Here is a 12,274-nt window from a genome sequence, read left to right on the forward strand (position 1 = left end):
CTTGTTGGCTAAAGAGTTGCTTTCTTTTGGCTTTGCCCAGTTCCAGAATATAGTTATACCCTCAAGAAATTTTTTTTTCAGATACTGCCAGTAGTTAGCAATTTTTAGTTTTTTAAAAGCTCATGTTGGCTGAAAAGTAGCTTTTAAAAATTGTGTTTTGTTTGCCAGGTTTTGTTTGTACTTTAAAAAAGAATTCAGTGGGTAGACTGGCATTACTACTATATTCATGTTATAGATGAGGAACATGAGATTGAGTCTATTTAAAAGACACTGGGGAGGACAGCTGCAAAACCACAAAATACCCAGAGAACCGTCACAAATTTCCCCTTGTCTTCTGACTGTTTTTTCTTATAAGAGCCTAATCGTGTGCTATCTCCCTTTTTCTTTTTCAGCTTCTGCCTTTTGAATAGTTTAGTGTCTTTTGTCATCTTAATTATTTTGACCATTTTATATAGTCCCCTAAAAATAAAATCACCATGACCTATGAAATAATATATACTTCTGTGTGTGTGTGTATGACAGACACCAGAATAGCATGATAAATAAGATAGATAAATGTTAGTATCACAGGTACCGTGTGTGAGGATGTTTTTATATCACATTTATAAAATTTCTGTAAAATGGATGGATCACTGTGTTTGTGCCTTGGTTTTGGGTGTGTTTATGAAATGATGAAACCTCTCTATGGTGCAAAAGCATGGAATTTGCTTTCATATTTTAAAATTTATAATCCAATTTCTTATCCAAGTTCAGTATGATTCAGACTGCAGTATGATGTAATTATTTGTCAAGTGAGTGAATCCCTAACTTTGTAAAGCGGTTAACAGAAAGTTAGAGAATTATGCCTAGAAAATCTTTTTGAAATACTAGTTGCATTTGAATGATCAGGTAAAGACTGTTCTCTGATGAGGTGATAGCCTTAGGAACAGTAGTTTCTGCTCCTTTTAGAGAAGAAGCAGTGGGCAGAGTTTAGCTTGATAGGACTTACAAGATTCTGCCAACCTAGTAGGCAGATGGAGTTTCTAAATGACAGGGCAGCACCCCCACTAGAGAAAACGGGAACAATGGCAGGCCTCCTTCAACCTGCATGTAGAACTAAGGTAATATTAGAAGCAACGAGCACATCTGTCTGATTGTTTTAATATTACTCTTGTGGTTGCAAGTGCAAGTAAATGAGTGTTAAATAATATTGTGCTTTTAAATTTAAGTGCTTATATAGGCAGTAAGTCAGTGGCCCACTCTGCTTTATTCAGAAAAAATGCCAAACTGGTCAAAGTGCAGTAAATTTCTTTGTATGTGGAGATGTTGATTTTTTAATATAACCTTTTTATTTTGGAATAATTTTCTGTTTACAGAAAGGCCTCAAAGATAATACAGAGAGTTTCCATATACCTTTCACCAGGTTTCCCAAACATACTGTGCTTTTGTCAAATCTAAGAAAGCAACATTGGTCCATTTTTCTGAAGTAAACTCTGTAATGTATTTGGATTTCACAAGTTTTTCCATTCTTCTCTTGTCCCAGCATCTAATCCAGGGCCTCACACTGCATTTGGTTGTCACATCTCCTTTGTCTACCCTGGTCTGGGGCAGTTTTTCAGTCTTTGTATTTTCATGACCTTGATGGTTTTGAGGAGTACTGGTCAGGTATTTTATAGAATGTCCTATATAGAGGTGTTTTGATCGTTCAGACTAAAGGCAGTGTAATAGTCAGCTGCCTCACATTCTTTTTGGAACAAGTCAGAGGCATAAATTCTTAAACAAACATGGATAGGATGTAAATAAAAGTGTATGTAAATTATCAAGTTCACCAACCACGGATTATTTTGATTTAAATAATAATGGCAAAAAGATTACTAGGTATTGAGTTTAATAGTGGTGTATATTAAACATCCACACAAATGGTAAGTCACTGTTCAGAAGCCAGCAAGCATTTATTAAGCATGTTCTGTATGTCAGGTATGTTTTGTGCATCAGGATACAGCAGAGGACAAGTCCAATTCTCCTTTCTTGGTAGGGCTTACATTGGGTAGACAGACAATAAATAAGTAAACAGACAAAAAAGAAAATGCCAAATAATCATACTTCTGTACTACAAGGTCATATTACAAAGAATGATGGAGGAGGAATAGCTCTTCTGAGGAGGGGACTTGAAACTGAAACTTCCATGAAAGAAGAATCTGATTATTTGAAGATCTGGTAGGAGGAGCTTTCTAGGCACTGGGAAAAGATCCTATGAAAACTCTAAAACTGGAAGGAGGGATGTGAAGGCAGGGAAGGCAGGTATCTTATCTTATAGAACAGGCTAAAGAGGCTGGATTTTATTATTGACATAATGGCAAGGCATTAAAGAGTTTTCTTTCAGAAAGTTACTGACCTGACATCAGCTGTTGTGCGCAGAGTAGATGTGTGGTGGGCAAAGATGGAAGCGGGAGGCCTGACCGACAGGAGGCTCTTGTGTGTGTTGGGAGGGAGGAGCGGGCAGAAATGGAGAGAAGTGAATAGATGTATTTTGAGACATGTTTTAGAGATTGAGTGACAGGATTACTGATAAATTACGTATGGAGCATGAGGAAAATGGAGAAATAAGAGCGGCTTCTAGGCTCTCACTTTGAATTACTGGGTAAATTGTAGCCTCAGTCAGAAATCATAGCATAATCAGACTCTTTGTATCTGAACCTTTAAAACTATGGCAAAATACAGGTCTTAACTTCAGAGAGCTTTCTGGAGAGGCAGCAGAGAAGGGAAGTGCTAGGGATAGAATATAAAATATCTCTTAAAAGGGTGTGGGAAATGTTGATTTTGAATTTGTTGCTGGTGATTGTAAATGTCTCATGTTACCTGGGTTAATACTCCTTTCTGTTGCTGGCTGGCCAAAATGAGTCTCCATGCTCTAATAGGATAGTGTACCTATAATGAGGCTCTCACTCTGATTATCCAAACCCCTCAATAGGAGGGTGGAGTATGGGGAAGAATTGTGAGGCAGGAGAATGTGACTGTGGCAGGACGGGGGAGAGGAATGTTGGTGTGAGTTTCCCATTTCACTGGTTATTGTCATTAGAAGGTGTTTGATATATATGTGCTGAAATGTAATATAGCAGATGCAGATCGTTCACACACATAGGCATACAGGAGATTACAGCTTACACTTAACGCTTACAAGTGTGGGTGAGCGCTTCCAGGAGAGGGGAGCAACTTTGTGTTAATGGCTTTAGATTACTAATAATAACAATAGTTAACTAGTAGTTATGAATTCAAATTAGAACCTTAACCTCCTTTCCCTACAGAAAGTCTCTGGATACTTAGGGAAGCAGAATTGTGTGGGGGGTCAAGCATTTGGGTTTCAAAGTAAGGCAGGCATGGGCTCTACCATTCGCTGGTCATGTGACTGTCCAAGTTTGTAAATGTTAAGTTTTTTCATTTGTTAAAGAGAATAATAATAGTACTTACCTCTTAGGACTTGTATGAAATATGCGTGTAATGGACTTACACTGGTTCATTGTGTGTGTGTTGCATGCACACTTGAGAGTGACCAGCAAAATCAATACGTAAATAAATTAAATAATTTTATGACCGTCACCAGTGATTTGCCAGCCAGTCTTTTTTTAAAGCATTATGTTTTTATGTTTATTTTAAGCAGATAAAGACACAAATATGTTTAGTTCATCTGAACAAGGGATCTGCTTCTGCTCTTAACAACCACAGCAGCCATTTGGGGTCAAGTCATTAAGCATGGCAGACACTGGGGAGAAAGGATATTTCTTCCTGAAAAGTCAGGAATGCGGGACTAAGGGCAAAACATTTTAGTAAAAGCAGGTTTTAGATACAGTATCTTCCCTTTCTCCAATCTTAAAAACCAGATACACAAAAATTATGGTTAGTGAATTAAAGGGGAAGTGAGTTGTAACAGGTTGATTAAAGAGGTTAGATATTATAGAAGAAATAAGTGAAAGAATGCCCTATTTGGATGTGATCCCTACGTGAAATATGGCCACACTCTTCTTTAAACTTTGTATATTGCAGATAATCCCAGGAGTCTTTTTTCTCTAACCCAGCATCCGGGGAGAGTAGGTTGGGGTGCTGGAAGAGAATGGGAACCTCGTTCCCTCTGGGAATATGCGCTGATGGGAAGTTTAGGGTGGCAAAGCCTGACGAGACTAAACCACTTCTTCTTCCAGCTTCCCCTTTCCATTGCCCTCTGTTCTTCCTCATATGGAGGTACCTAGTTTAGTCACACTCAGGGTTACTATGGAAATAGTTTCTTTTTCTTCTGGTTGAGAAACAAAACTGCACAGAATGAATTGTCTTTACATCCTGATGGTTATATGAGGAGCCATTCATTTCGATAAGGATCTAAACAGAAGACAAACCGACAACAGAAAGAGATACCTGAGTTCTGATTTTTAATGACGTCCCCAATCCAGCCAGGGTGGGAGGGCAAACAGAACCAAATTTCAATATTTTTACGATTAAGATGAATTAGATAATTAATTTGAAAGCACACTTTGTTATTTTCAGTTTATGCATTTGGATCTTAGCTACAAGAGATGCTAATCTTTGTTTCATTTGATTTTGGGGGAGGTTTATAAGAGGTTGTTAATTAGATATTTTCTGTCAAGAGGGTTCTTATATACTTATTATTTTTTAAACTTAATCTTAGCATTTAGTATTCCTTGCCAAAATAATACCCAAAGCAGTCCCTTTAGAGTTTTTATCTTGGGTGGATGTTAGTGGTAGATATTGTGTAAATAGCTCCTTTGAGAGGATTACAATATTGATTGTAAAGTCATCCCTAAAATATTTATGCACGGCATGCTTCAAAAATTCAGTAAACATCCTATTGCAGTGTCTAAAAGGCTCTGTTTGCTCAACATGGGTACAAGTATCCAGCATGTTTTCAAAGTGGTTGGAGGGGCAATGATGTATGAGGCCGAGGGTGGTAGCCATATAGATGTTATATAGCTCAGCATTCTAAATGTGTGCTTCATGAGGCCACTTAGCTTGCCCACGTGTCTTTCCTCCTCATTGACTGGCGGCTGACTTGCTGGCAGTTGCTGGTGACTGTGGTTATCGCAGTGGTTATCTTCCTGGGGTCTTTCAGTATTAACCATAGTATTTTAATTTCAGGCCTTTTTTTTTTTTAAGTCACTGCAATGGACTTTTGGTTGTCATGATATAGTCACCCTTAAAATGCATAATGTAGGCAAATCAGGGCCATATTTCATGCTGAGTTAAAGATCATGTGAAATGATGAGTAAACATCACCCTTTAAATAAGATATATGGTGAGTCAAAGGTGAACTTTTGCTTTCGTGTGCTTAAGAAAAAAAGTATCTTACTGTTCAGATTTTATGCAAAGAATACTTCACTAACCACTTCAGTCAGCTCATTCTGGTGGAATAGAATTGAGGTTTTTAACATGTTAGGTTTGTGTCATTAGATGTAGTTGCAGGGAACCCTTTAAGATTAGTCATCTTTTACACGTATTTTGCCTCTTAAAGTGTAGTCTAGGGAGTATGCTGCTTTTTGCCAGCATGATTTGTCACTGTTCTCTTAGGGACTGTTTTATAGTTGGTTACATCGGGGTTATAGTGATAAAGAAACTTTGCTCTCAGTACTGTTCGCCTGAGGGGTCCAGGGCTTTTTGGGAAAACCCTCACTTCACATTTCATACCCATTCTTTAGATAAAGAATCAAGGGCCTTTTGACCAAGGACAATCTAGCAGGTCTGGTAGAATCTGAAGTAGAACTGAAGGTCTGAGCAACATGTATTTTAGCTTATAAAATGTCACCCCATCCCAAGAAGATTGCTCCACCAATTCGTTAGTGAAGCTGTGAGAAAAGTTTGGAAATTCAGTATATGAGACATTTGGGTACCGGAAGACTTCAAGGAAGTAAAGGGCTAGCCGACTCTTGAAGGCTGAATAGGAGTTCACCAGAGAGACTAGAGGGGAAAGGATGTTTCAAGGAGAGGTCAAGTGTGCATAAAGGCATTACTGTGTAAGATATAAAAATGTAATCTTACCACAGATGTCTGAGAAGTGTGAAAAACAGGAAAAAAAAAATAGAAGCTAGGTAAAATTAAAAATGCTGGCCAGTCTAGACTGTGTCCTGCTAGTTCTGCTTCATTTTCTTGGGGGAAATTTGACTGTAAGTTACCAAATACTATAACTAACTTTCCAATATAGTAATGGATTTGTTACATTAAAGAAAATCATATTATGAAATCTTTCCTTATTACATATATAAAGAATAGGTTATGAAATTCAAATTCTGCTTTGAATTTAAGCTAAAGATGAAATATTTTGGTTGCACTTGAAATTTTGTTTTTGTAATACATAAAATGGTGATTAAGTTACGTAGTGAAAATAATAAAATGATCTCTTTGCAGTTATAATTATGCATCATCTTATTTTCACATTGCTAATCCCTTCTATTTTCTTCCCGTAGTAACTACTGGTTCTGAAATCCTAGTTAATATAGTCCTAAAGAAGGGGTTTTCCCTTCAGTGCTAAGTCATTGTAGTTTAAAACTATTTTATTTAATTTTCTTTGTTTTTTTAATCCAGTATCATACAAATAAAAAAAGATACTTAATTTGCTTAACCTATGGCAACAAAAGAAGCATGCTTTTGTGAAACAGGGCCGACTCCTGTGTTTACCATTTTTAACTCACCCATGCATCTCCATCTTTCCTCCTGTCTCCTCCCTTCCTCCCCCTTTCTCCAGCTCTGCTGGAGTTACAGCGACGTTGCCTCCCTCCTACCCCCCAGCAGGAGAGCCCAGGAGAGCGAGAGAGGAATGACAGGATCCGTATCCCACCCTTCCTTTGTGCTAGGCATTCTTTAGGCTCCATTTCTAGGGTCAGGACCTCAGCCAATGAAAGAAATGTGTTCTTCATGTGGATTTTATTTGTAGATTATTACTTTTAATAAAATACATTTTAGATTTCAAGTGAGGAACTTACAGTTATGTTTTAAAGTGACAACATGCTATTTTAAGATTGGGAAGGGCCCTGGTAAGGTATTCACCAAAAAGGTAACATTACTGGAATAATTTCTGGAATAATTGCCTTAACAATTATTTGGTAAATTCTTTGAAGTGTTCTTTAGTTTAACCTTAAATCTTTGTCATCATCTTAGTTCAGAAACTTATTTAAGATTTGGAAAGGGCCTTGTGGACTCCCAGACTTCCTTTCCTCCTAAAAACACATCTATAACGTTTCAGACCCTATGGTCAGACAAGACAGTTCTTCCTTGTGAGTGAGCTGAAGTCTCTATCCATGTAGTTTAGATTCATTGGGCCTCATTTTGCTCTCTGGTTTAACACAGAGAATTCTCCTCCCTCTCCTGTTTGATACCCGATAAATATTGAAGACTTACTGTGATTTCTGGGCCCTCCCCCACTCGTTAGCAGTCTATTTTCTTTGGGGAGAAACATTTCTGGTAATTCCCACAATTCTCTTATCACTTGGCTCCCAGACCCCTTCTCTAGCCTTTTTTCTGGGTGCTCTCAGGTTTCTTGATGCACTTGCACATGCCATCCATGAGCAGAGTGTGTGACCATTGTTTTTATCGCTTTAGGCATTATGTCTATAGTGAATTAGTTACTCATCCATGAGGTCAACACCAAAACAAAAAGACTTTTTGTTCTGTTTCCCCCACCCCCAGTTAGTTGATAGATAATAAAATATTTTCACCTGCAAAACTGATCCAGTAAGGACAGCAATAATGCAGATAGTAATCACTAACATCTTAGTGACTTTTTCTATGCACCAAGCACTGCTCTCGATGCCTTACAGGCTCGGTGACGTAGGTGCTCATAACAACTTTGGTCAGGCTTTACAACAAAAGATAACTTCTTGTGGGGAGATAATGTCATCTCCATTTTGCAGATGAGGAAACTGAGGTATAAAGTATTCAGCACTGCTTTATACAGGTAGTTCTGCTTCTCTCTTTTTGTTTAATTGTACTTCTAATATTTATAGTGACTTGAAGGGACAGAACAAACAAACCAGTATTCAAATAATAGCTGAAATTTACTGAAAATGCCAGAGAAGTACTTCATATACGCAGTTGTCAGCAGAATCCAGCAGCTCAGTTATTAGAATGAAAGGTGGTTTTATTCAAGCAATCCATTGAGTGGATTATGCTGCTATGGACACTGAGCATAGCCACTGTGCACCAACCACTGATCTTCTTAAATGATGACCAAGAGGTATTTCAGGAATCTGAGATGCCTTCTGAGGCATCCAAGGCAGATTAGATTAGTTTCAGTGTTGGGGTGGACCACTGTGTCTAATTCTTTAAAAACTGGTCAGCCCTGGCTGGTGTGGCTGTGTTGATTGGGCGTCGTCCTGTGCGCTGAAAGGCTGCCAGTTCGATTCTTGGTCAAAGCACATGCCCTGGTTGCGAGTTCGATCCTCAGTAGGGGGCATGCAGGAGTCAGCCAGTCAATGTTTCTTTCTCACATCATTGTTTCTCTCTCTCCCTCTCCCTTCCCTATCTCTAAAAATCTATTAAAAATTAATTAATTAATTAACTGGTCAGGTATTCTAGCATATGTGATTAACCAGATCTCTGTATCTGGTTATGTTATATTTTCCTTAAGAATTCATTTTCCATGATATATTTACTTATCTTGGAAGATCCCTGTATGTATAATCCAGAGTACTAAATTTTCTGCAGCCGCTCTGGAGTTAAATTCTTCCACTTACCTTGTTTATAATTTTATAAAGAATGGAATGATGAAATAATTTTAAAAATATCAATGAAGTCTCCGTTAAACTTACCAATCTTGTATGTTAGACTTGGAACTTGAGCACTGAGGTTTTTGTATTTTAGATACAAAACAAGTGGCTTATTTCTAATGGTGGAATCATTTAAGTATGTATTTACATTACTTCTTTTAATAGAAAGAATATAGGTTTTTTGTGGTTAGCTGCCTCTCCTCTTCTCCTTTGTTAAGGAGACACCACCTTTGGGGAACTCTGTGTGATGGACCTTGGAGACACTCTCAGGTGGCCACTTTCTAAAAAGGTTGTTTACACACATTTTGCCAATAAGGAAATGAAGGAACTCTGAGTTCAGATTTGATTTCCACACAAGGCAAGCTCTATTTTTCTGTTGTTACTGAGAAACACAATGGGGTTTGTGTGTGTGGAGGGGAGATAACTGTCAGGGTGACACAGTTAATGATTCTGGAAGGCCGTTGGTCCCATCTCCTCGGAGCCTTTTATAGCTGCTCTGACTCAGAGAGAGGGAGTGCCAGGCCTACATTTCCAGTTCAGGCTGTGCAGCCAGCTCACTGGACAAATACTACAGCGAGGCCCACTCTCCTTTGTGAAGAGCAGGTCCTTGCACAAGTGCCTGGGAATGCCCGCTCATTTTGTCAAATGAGGGGCTGTAATGTCACTGGGAGCTCGGAGGTTTGTTTTCTGCTCTCTGTGCTCTCAATGCACCGCTGCACACAGGCTCTTATAAATTACTGTTGTTTAGGTGTCTGTGTCCTCAAGAGACCAAGCTTTTGAAGACAAGGCACTCATCTCACCAGCACCAAGTACAGTGCCTGGTTCATAAAGGCAAACGCTAAATATATGTTGAAAGAGTCACTCTTCCCTGTCCCTTCCACCTCCCCAAGGAGGAGCTCTTGTTCTAAATGTCTCTGTATCATTTTGACTACATTGTTTTGGCTGGTGCTTTACCAGTGAGCCAGGTGTTTGTGTGTTTGTTTTCTTCTCCAGCCTGTAGCTCTCTATACGCTTTTATTCTTGGGTCCCTTAACTATGTTTTAACCTGGTACCTTAGAGTCTTAATAAACCTAATCTTAAAATCACAGTCCTCTCTCTTCTTCAGGTGCTTTTGCCCTCCTAGACTCCCACCTCTCATTTTTGCCTTCTAATGTTAGCCTCTCCAGATCTTCCCATTGTTTGTCTTCATCAGTTTGCCATTTTATTACCTCTAGTGGTTTGGAATGGTGTAAATTTGTACATTTTATTTCTTGGTGGTTCCCCCCCCCATATCATTTAAGGCCAAGAAATGGTAAGATGCTAGAATTTCAAGCAGGATTTACTGAGTCCAAAATTGGCAGCTTGATAGGTTCCTGTTGGGACATTATTAATGTATATAATTTTATAGGAATGTTTTCTGCATCTGTCGTTAAACAGATTTTATAAATTGGTAATTAGTAAAGGATCAAGAAATGAGATGTCATTATGAAAAGGTCTGGGGTCAAGTTAAGGCATTTTTTATATTTGTAGAATTTTTAAAAAGAAATCACATGTGGAGCAGTGAGAATTTAAGTTTTATTAAAATGGGAAATTTTTGTTTTATATAAAATATAAAACTTTCTTGATGAGGGTGAAATTGAAAATAAGTAAAGTTATTAGAATGCTTAGCTAATAAAGATTAATGACTGTTCTAAATTTATATTTTCATTCCCCTTGCCTTCCCAAATCATTTGGAGGGGGTGAGAATGAAAATTAGGTCAGTTGAGGTCAATAATTTTTTACAGAAGTCTAGTAAACTCCACAGAGACTACCCCTGTAGCCAGGGGATAATTTCCCAAGCCACGGAAGGCCAGGCCAGAGCAATTAATGACTCATAATGCCAGTTTACGACAATCCTTTACTTTATACAAGCAGAATTATTTGTGCTATTTCAGCGGCTTTAACCAAGTCTTTCAGAATCATTTTGCTTCATTTGAACAGGTCATACACATAATAAGGATAAATACCACTTTACTAAAGTATAGTGGGGACAGAAATCACATGAGTGTTACTCTGAATGCTCCCTTGCCTGTGACAGACGAGTGTCTGTGCAGAGAATGATGGGAATAGTGCAGAATGCACTCCTGTTGCAGGGGGGATGTTAGTTTTGAAAGCATGGTGGAAACAGGTTAGGGATAGCACAGAAAAATGGGTTTAGAAATGCAGCTCAGCTAGAGTCAGAGCAGACATTCTTTAACATAAATGTCCTGAAGATTGGCAAAGAAACCACTGAGGAAAGCACTAAGCTGAGTAGCATGTTAGAAATGTGGGGAAGCCCTGTAGGTAACGTGAAAAGTTCCTTGTTCGTATTGTTATTTTTATTTTTACCCTGCCATGTTCCTTGGGGGAATTATTTTGAGGGCCCAATGAACTTTTTTCATACGTGTTTACAAGTCATTTGGAAAAGAAGATAACCTGATTCATGGTTGGGATTCGTGCTCATTTTAATGTATCTCCCAGCATATGTAGGTTCATGGAGGAAAATAAAAGCATCCCAGTTAATTTACTGACTCTAAATTATCAGCCTTAAAATATGTTTTGCTGTTAATACAGACTAGCACTGATTTCTTTCCCTGAGCCACAGTTACCTTGAACTTAATCCTTTCGTGTGTAGTTCACTAACAGTCTGTGGGCTGCCTGGTAAGACAGTGTTCTGCCTTAGTCTGAGTGAGCTTGGCCTGTGTGACTGCTCGGTGGCAGCAGCAGTGGCCTGCACTGTGGTCTTTTCTTGTCTTATAGATCTCAGTGGCTTGCAGCTGTGGGCATTGGTCTGGGAACCCTTGGTCTGCAGAGCCTCTCCCGAGTTTCTAAATGAGAGCATTGTATTTACAGCAGCTTGGTCAGGGCGAGTACTATTTATTCCACTTTAGAGATGAAGAAACTGAAGGACAGATAGGTGAAGGGACCTATCCAGGGCCATGTGTGGCTATTAAGTGGTAGAGCTATCTCTACATGCCCTACTCATTGTTACACCTGTGCCCTCTCTCCTGTATGTCCAGCTACTCGGGATCAACTGTGTCTTCCACTTTCTTGATGTTTGGGGGTATAATAGAACTAGAGTAGCTTTAGTCAAAAGGACTATATATTCTAATGTGAGGTCCTTTAGAAGTTCCTTTCTGTAACCAAGATTTGAGGCAATTTCTGCCTGTGTCTGTTTCTTTAATTTTCTTGCCAAATTTCTGTAGCCTCCTTTTAAATTTTTCCTGTAATCTTTTAAAGTTTAATAAGTGCTCACCAGGTAGCATCATCACTGCCCAGGTGGACAAGCTGTGTGAGGTAGGAGTGGGCCCAGCCAATGGTGCCCCCCCACCCATGGGACTTCACCCATTCCCTGAAGGCTGTATGTGGTCAGCAGATGGTCTCCTCTGCTTCTCTCCAGGAGGACTCCTGCCATTACAGCCGTCTTCACTCCTCATCTTCATTCCTGAGGCTAAGCTTATACTAAGGATGACATCTCATTGTCTTTGCTCTGGTCTGAGGGGTTATGTTGTTGTTTTATTGTGGAAGTTAGA

At 38.9% G+C, this 12,274-nt stretch overlaps 1 protein-coding gene across 1 annotated transcript in view; it reads left to right on the top strand.

The window, feature by feature from the left end:
* PHLPP1 (PH domain and leucine rich repeat protein phosphatase 1) overlaps positions 1 to 12,274 on the top strand; it is a 176,072-nt gene that overhangs the window by 92,058 nt on the left and 71,740 nt on the right. The gene's annotated exons all lie outside the window — the stretch shown is intronic.

This window comes from Miniopterus natalensis, chromosome 7 (assembly GCF_054644295.1).
Source record: "Miniopterus natalensis isolate mMinNat1 chromosome 7, mMinNat1.hap1, whole genome shotgun sequence".
NCBI classification, from domain to species: domain Eukaryota; kingdom Metazoa; phylum Chordata; class Mammalia; order Chiroptera; family Miniopteridae; genus Miniopterus; species Miniopterus natalensis.